Below are 8,994 nucleotides of genomic sequence, written 5' to 3'. Positions count from 1 at the left end.
TCAAGTTTTATTTTAAGCTAGGAATTTGAAACTTCGTAAAACGATATATTATTAAAATACAAGAAAACTAATTTCAGCGTTTTTGAAAATTCATCCCCTAAGGTGGTGAAAAAGGAGTTGAAAGTTTGTATGGATATCAAAAAAATTTTCGAACGCGGGACTTGAATCTTTGTATTTGGGGATATTATTAAAAGACAGGAAAAGTAATTTCAGCGTTTTGTAAAATTCATCCCCTAACAGGGTTAAAAAGGGGTTGAAAGTTTGAATCCATTACAAATCCGAGTAGACACACATTTCTTATTGCCTCCCAGGCTTGAAATGCTTAGAATTACTCAAGGAACATATGTGATGAAGCTCATAGCTTAATAAAAAATTTTTGGGTCAACTTTATAACTGCTTCCGCTATAAACAGGGGACGCGTTTAGCAATATTATTGTGTTATGAGCTGACTTCCATTATAAAACCGATGACGTATAATATTCACGCAATGAACAGCTTCCTAATAGCATCAATTTTAATGTTTAGGGGATCTGTGACAAATATGATATGGTTTAGGGAGTCTATCCTATTTTCTAATATCTCAATGATACATAAGATATGAAATATAAGATGTAAATACTAAAATTCGTTTTTTTTAGCATTAGAAATAAGGTAAACAATCTTGATGTGTCTTTTAATTGAAAAACACATTTTAAAAATAAGTTACTGCAATTATGTAACAATTATGAATCTAATACGATCATTTATATTCTTCTGCTTTCATAACTAATAGTTTTAGATTTTTAAAAAGCGTTTTTCAATTAAAAGACGTAAGATCGCTTACCTTCTTGCAAGTTCTTTCTAATGCTAAAAAAACGAACTATAGATAAGTGTCATGATGAGTTCAATACTGACAGCAAAAATGTACAGATGCATCAATATACGAGTATATGATATACTTACCCATCTACCGGGAATATTAAGAATTTGAACTTGGCGATATCATTGTATCTAATGCGGACCGGACCCGGACACAGTAAAACTGGTATCATACATACATTGTGATTCCTTCGTTTAATTCCAATCAGTATACTGTAAATAGTAATATCATTCTTACAATGTGTTGTCCGTATCATAGGAAGATTCGTTAATATACAGGGTGTCCCATAAGTGACACGTCTCAGTGACCTCTCTACCTCCAGTGTCACTGTGACGTGTCACTTATGGGACACCCTGTATTTAATTACGAGTACACACGTGTAATTCATCTTATGGTAAAAGTTGATAATCTTATCTAATACTGACCAGATAGTCAAATATAATTGCACATGCAAAGAGGAATGTCTTTCAAGTTTCAAGGCATCTTTTTCTTATAACTAAACTTTTCGTGTTCATCTATTATAACCGCACATTCACCCCAACTGCGGCCTGGACCGAACCGAATCGACACATTGCGTTTTTTGCTTTCGGCCATGATGGTTTTATTGTGGCATTCTAAAACCACTGGCTCCACTGATAGTTATATAGCAGCTGTAAAACAATAAATAAGTGATTGTTTACAACTGAGGTTGGACCCCATACTAAGCGGTTTGTCATGGAGGTTTACAGCTACCTGGCAAGTTAAAAGACATATATACGTTCCAATCTATGCGGAGATAGGACGTTTTAAGTTAGGAAGATTGTAAAGCGATCATGGGACATTAAATGGTATTGTTGCATACGATTCTAGCGGTTTGGATCGATTTATTCTTTCTAAACAAGTAATGAGCAGTGCTTAGTAGTTGTGGTTAGATAAAGAAATTCCTTGAACGAGGCGACGGGGTGCTCCAGGGAAATTGTGAAAAGGTCATTATTACTCATTATTGGCGTAACGTTGTAGTGATGATGTTTCACGGTTATCTTAAAAAGGTCTGGTTAGATAAGAATAGAAACTTTAGTAGTTCGAGTTTGAAAAGACTGCTTTTAGCCCTTAGCATATTTTTTATATCTAGTTTCATACTTATATAGTTACGGGGAATGATTTCAGTGATTACCTACCTAAACATATTTAAGCCAAATTTTGCTCGGAAGCCATTATCGGTTTATGTAATGCAGGTAATCATTCATCGACGGTAATTTAATGTGATTTTAAGAGTCACTCAGAAGGCTAATTTGAACTTACTTACATTTCGATATCAAATACGCCCGTGCATCTCGCTCGCGACAATACCTACATGTATAACTAACGTGTGTGTATAGGTAATAGGTATTGGCGCATGTGTATAAGTATCTACATGTGATGAACAAACAAGAGTGAAATGCACCGCGTGTAATATTTTAATACAGCGTCTCATTATTCACGAATAATTAGACAAAAACTGCACGAAGCATAAATTAAGGTCTATTTTCATTTAAACTTCCAAAATACTTGCCTGCTGTGTAAAAAATACACGATCCTTTCAAATTCTTGGTGACAAATCATGCTTTGCCATTGCATTGTTTGTAATTGTTTTGTTCCTTTCTGTAGCATTATCTAATCGGTAGTAAATCAGTAGAAAACAGCATAATACTCCCTCAGGAATCAAACGTGCATTATTTTTCGTTTTAAAGAGTTCTTCCTCCCGAGTTTTAAAACCTCGTTGTTAAAAATCCCTTTATGTGAATAACAAATATTGTGTGCTGTATGCATTTCTTATCTTGCTACCGTATTTATGCTGTCTCATGATACTAGTTACAGTTTTTTGTATGTATGAATAAATTGAATAGAAAACAATATTTGAGTCTGCTAATTAATAATTATTTGATGTTAAAAACAATATGATTTAATTTATTGCGGACGAGACTGTATGGCTGTATGATATTCATCGTCAATTCATCACCGTGCCTAATTAGTTAGGCAATACATTACCCACTACCTAGTTACCTACACTACCTGTAGCATTGTGCCTACCTGTTTTGATAACTTACAAAAGCATGTGATGCCTATGTAAACTATACTTATTTAATGCCTAATATCTAATGACGAAAATAAAATGATGTAACATAAAATATTAGGTATAACGGGTGAGGAAAGGAAACCTTTCTAAACAACCAAGGTCTAAGTTTTTTTTCTATAATCGCCTTACGTCCGAGATTTATTAACCAAATCATCAAAGTCAACAGCATTGTACAAACCGGCGATCACTTACCGACACTCTAATTCCATTGTCGTCAACACGCATCTACCAAACACCTACACAAATTCATTAATAAGGACTCAAATCAACAAGATAAAATAATACAAAATAAGTTTTGTTACTTACTAAGAAGGCACATATTTGATTAAGAGTCTGTAGCAGACGGCTTTCTTTCAACTACGATTCTAAATAGAGTTGTTAAAGCCACACGGGGTAGTAAAGCGGCCGACGCAAAAAACTCACAAAAGCATAAAGTTTTGGACACAAAGCGACATCGGGATATAAATTATTTCATCTGTTCAGTCCTTTCACTATAATATTGGCAAATGTTTCCATTTGGGACGAGCCACGCCCTGGTTGGAATCTAACAAGGAAAAAACTAGCCAAGTGACGAACCAAAATAGACTTTATTTATATTGACTTTGAATTTGCATTCTTTTTACTGAAATTTCTGGACAGTGGGCCGCGGCATCACAAAGTCGACATAGAGTCACCATTTCTTTTATACGTTTTTTCTAACTCCGACATATATTTTGACTGTGATGTTTTTATTATTTTTGTCCGTGATCCCGGACAGTTATCGGCGATTTTTTTGTAAAGTCGGCTCGGGTAATATGCGCATGTATTCCCGGAAAAGCCGACAAAGCTGCAAAGTGGTAATTATCTATTAGTATTAGTACAATGTTGACTTTCAAGTGCGGCTTCCGTCGTGACCGTTCTGCAGTAATCAGTGATAAATCGCTACTGGACATTTTGACAATGATTTTAGTTTAAGCCGCTGTTTTGCTTTGACGTCAGCGCCTACGTGTTTATGCATTTTGTTTTTAACTTAAGCATAGCCTAGGCATTTTCGTCTAGAAGTAACAAACAAATATTACGTAAAAAGAGAGGTACCTACCTAGCTATTTACGTACTGACTTTTTCTAACCAAATGTATTATGTATCATCTATATAACAAATATAAATAAAAAATAAAGTAAAATAAATAAATATTTGGTGACAATCATATACAGATTGACCTAGCCCTAAACTAAGCTTGTAGTATGGATACTAGGTGACGATACAGACGTACTTGAGCTATATAGATATACTTACTTTTGTACATAGACAAAAAATATATACATGTGTAAACGGAAATAGATAATTTTAATTACCTATGCTGTTAAATAATTCGGTATGAACAACGAATTAAAATGAAAATTAAATACATAATTGTATATAAAATATTTTTACAAGGTCTACAAGTAAATATCGGTGGATTATTGCTATTATTAGTGAATAAGAAGTTTTTTGGATCGATACAGTTATGTTTTCAAGTTCTTAAGTTAACCAGTAGGGACAAGGTCAGTTTAATTAATTTAAATTTCGATTACTTATTAAATATCTGTTATTTTTATTATGTAGTAGTAATGTAATACAAATAAGTTTAATATTTTGTTTTCACATTGACATCTTATTAGCTTTGAAAAACATTTTGTTCTCCTCTAAACTAAACCCTTACATTTTATTTTCGCTGTTCTTTATACAAATGAAGAAAGCTATACGAATGTGCCTACTTACTAAAATGTGCAGATGTTAGTAAATTTGCGGATCGAACTGATTTATTATCCACAGGAAAACGATCGACTGCTGAGTTAAAGCTGCTTATTGGTAAATGCCGCAAACTTTGAGTAGCCGATACAGTTTGAACGAGCTCACGCCGTACATCTGTCAAACTACAATGGGAGTCTCAAACAGTAAACAAATGAGCATCAAGCGGCTTTCCTCGAAAAGTGTCGAATGCTCTACAATAGTCCGGAAACCAGCCAGTGACATTACAAAATGCAAAGTTACACTTCTTACAAAATAGGCAGCACTGTCAACTGATACTTTCGAACTGGCTTATTGATTTTTAGTTCCGAATTCGTCCGCATGTAATTGTAAAATGGTTCAGTTGTAAGGTAGTCAAACTCCGACTGTGTTGCATAATGGTCCTACGCCTGATGTCAGGACGAGGCGGGGGGCTATATAAATCAGGCAAAGGTGTAATTGAGAACGGTTTTTGGAATTGTTTGTTTTGGGATCAATTTGTTTTGAAGTAATAATTTGGAGATTGTAATTCTAAAACGCGTTTTACATTGGGGCTTCTCGAGATTCATTGGGCATTAGGTTAGGTATACGAAAGACTACGTTAAGGATTCGTATTAAACAATTAAATCTTAGTAAACAATAATCATTTGATGAATAAGAGCACTGATAATTCTCAAAGAAGAGGTACTAATATTGGATTTTAGATGGGTTAATTAGTTAAGTCGTATGAAAATAATTATTGTCCCTATATTAGCCATGTTTGCTGGTTTCCGTTTCCGTCCGTTTATTAATTAGTATCCATTTTCTCTAAGATTTCACTAAACTTACTGTCAGATGCAAGTGTAGGTACTTACCGACGGGCCTTGCTTACAAAATAAACTACCTACTCTACAGAGGTGGTCAAACGTCTCGATTGACTGTGCATCTACTAACTATCGAGTTAGATAGTTTAAAGCTCAAATGTAAACAACGACCAAGACGACATGAGAACATTCAGGAAGAAACTAATGCCGTTCATATTCGTACTTGCACCCGTGGAATCAATTAAAGGAGTTCTTTCTTACAAACGAACAACATCAATCTTACATTTTCACAGCAATCATCCATTCAGAACAAATAAAAGAACATTATTTTCACAGTAATCATGCGCAGAACAATGAGAACAGTAGTTGGTCATAAATGCTACCGTTAAAAAGTAAAACGACGTAAGTTTCTTCAAGAATGAATTCTCATTACGATATTTTGCTTTCAGAAGTACAATACGGGAGATCGCACAATGGTTCGTTACGCGAGCTTCTGGACAAAATTTAAAATAAAGAAAACAACATGGTGGCGTGAAATCGCGAAACTCGAGACACCCAAGTAGCGATTATTTAGTAGTGTGACGAAATGGGTAACGTTGGAGTTAGTTACGGAGTTAATGCATGCAAAAAAATCGAATTCTTTTAGACGCTTAAATAGAATCGTTTATGATTTTTTTAAAGAAATTTCAGTAAGTTTGTAGAACTTTAAAGATAGCGTTGTCATGCATATTTAGATACCTACATAAGTTATGTGTACCTATTCTGTAATACCCATGAAAGCAAAAACGTATTATTAATAGGTAACTATTAAGTTTTCCTTCTCTAGAATATGTAAATTGTTAAGCCATCACAATACAATGTTTGATTAAAATTAAGACCAGTTACAAGCAGTTTTACGCCATATATAAAAACGGTTCGATTATAAATACAATATTTACTTATGTACTTTTAAATCCGTCTTTGTAAAATTTTGTACACAAGCGTATTTTTCCTTTTCCGCAGAAAAATACACGTATCGTAAGAGATACATAGTCTATATAGCTGCATTGACTCGCGCCACCTATCTTTAAACTAGTGTAACTAAGGCACGAACAAACAAAAAAGTGTCGCGTGACAAAAAATATAGTCAGCATTAAATCAGAGCCATTCGCAACGGCACATAAAGACTGCAGTGAGCCGCTCCCGTGTGCCCTATGCACATGCATCGGAAGTGCCTATAGCCAAGTAATGGATTAAATAGACACTTTCATATTTATCACTACATAAATATGTATTTAAATAACGAAACTTCATTGGTTAATATGTTTATTATTTTGTTATTTTATTTTATTTATCCAGAACACATACAGTCATACAAGATACATAAGTCAGAGGTGCGTAATACGCACACAAATCTTAATTACTAATAATTTTTAAGAAAAAAAAACCGACTTCCATTGGGAGCCGGTGAAAGTTTGATAGATAAGAGAGATAGATGGTACACTCTGTAGAAAAGGAGGTAAAACCACCCACTTTCCTACTAGCATTTCGCTTCTGTAAGGGTCGTAGTTCTAGCCTAACCTAACCCACTTCTCTGATTGCAGTTCGGTTCTGTAAGGATCGCAGTTCGAACCTAATCAAACCCACTTTTCAAGTAGCATTTCGTTTCTGCAAAGGCTCGCAGTTCTAACCTAACCTAACCGTTGTTCGGTTCTGTGAAGATCGCAGTTTAAACCTAACCTAACCCACTTAACGGCGCATGCGGTGCGGTGTACGAGGGTTTAAGCGGGAGGGGCTAGTAAGATTGGCATCATCATATTTTATACCTACATTTTATGGTAGGTAATCATAGTGGTTTATTTAGTTAAGGTATGATAGTGGTTTTCCGGGTCCGAGTCCGGGATGGTCCGAGTCAAGGTCCGGGTCAAGGCCCGGGTCAAGGTCCGGGTCCAAGTCCGGGTCCGAGTCTAGGTCCGGATCCGGGTCCGACCGGATCCGGATATGAGTCCGGTTCTGAGTCCGAGTCCAGGTCCCAGTCCAAGTCAAAATCGAAATTCGTAATCACCAAACGTGTCACTATGCGTCATTGAAGAGTTCTGTTCTGGTCATCATCAGCACTCAGCAGTTCCACTTCATCAAATGCGACAGTTTTTATGTAAATGCTTGATTTTATGATGAAAATACAAAAAATCTATACGTATGCCTTTAATATTTGAAGAGTTCCCTCGATTCCTTATGGATCCTATCATCAGAACTCGAGCTTGACAAAAATGTGGCTTATAAACTTAACTTGCTTAACAAACATAATGAAGAGGAAAAATCGCCAAACGTGAACTATGCGTCGTTGAAGAGTTCTGTTCTGATCATCATCAGCAGTTCCAGTTCATCAAATGCGACAGTTTTTAATGAAATTGCTTGATTTTCTGATGTAAATACAAAAATCTCTATATGCATGCCTTTAAGATTTGAAGAGTTCCCTCGATTCCTCATGGATCCCATCATCAGAACTCGATCTTGACAAAAATGTGGCTTAAAAACTTAACTTGCTTAACAAACATAACGAAGAGGACAAACCGCCAAACGTGTACTATTCGTCGTTGAAGAGTTCCGTTCTGATCATCATCAGCAGTTCCACTTCATCAAATGTCACTTTTTTGGATGGATATGCTTGATTTGTTGATAAAAACCCAAAAATCATTAAATGTATGCCTTTAAGATTTGAGGAGTTCCCTCGATTCCTCATGGATCCCATCATCAGAACTGGGTTTTGACAAAAACGGGACCAATCTGTATGCATATACATACAAACAAAAAAAAAATTTTCAAAATCGGTCCAATAATGACGGAGATATGGAGTAACAAACATAAAAAAATAACATTCAACCGAATTGATAACCTCCTCCTTTGAGATTTGGAAGTCGGTTAAAAAGACCTAGAGGTTAATAAAATATACATGTAACTTGTGTAATATTTACTTAAACTTTCTCAAATATGAGGGGAACTTATAGAAATCGAGCTAGTCTCACAGTAAATTCAATAAGGATTGTGTTAATGATTATGATATTTAAAAAATAAGTCAAGAGAATATTTCATAAAATAATTTGATTTGTCCCCTAGTTGGATAGAATATTCAGTATGTAACGGTCGCCGACGGCAAACTTAAAGCTAACGGGTAGTACAATATTTTTTATTAGATTTCATTTCAAGTCGAAACACTGAGCCATTAGCCACACTTGAGAGACTTGGCCGTATTTTTCAAACACAGTTCACAAAGTTCAGCAATCGCCACACAGATGTCGCCATCAATTTGCGATTGTTAGCGACAGCCGTCGCCCGCCGTGTCTATTGTCTTATAGAGTATTAATGTCGCCCCAGTTTTTGTGGTCATAAATAAAAGATCAAACAAGTTTTGTTTCTGCTTCTGTCCTTTACAAAAGCCTCGTTAGTAGTTAGCACTTTCAAGTAAGACTGGTGGTTGTTCGGAAAAAGAGCGCATTTGTGAATACAAA

The sequence above is a fragment of the Cydia fagiglandana genome, chromosome 1, assembly GCF_963556715.1.
Source record: "Cydia fagiglandana chromosome 1, ilCydFagi1.1, whole genome shotgun sequence".
NCBI lineage: Eukaryota > Metazoa > Arthropoda > Insecta > Lepidoptera > Tortricidae > Cydia > Cydia fagiglandana.
Note: the sequence above shows the minus strand (reverse complement) of the source record.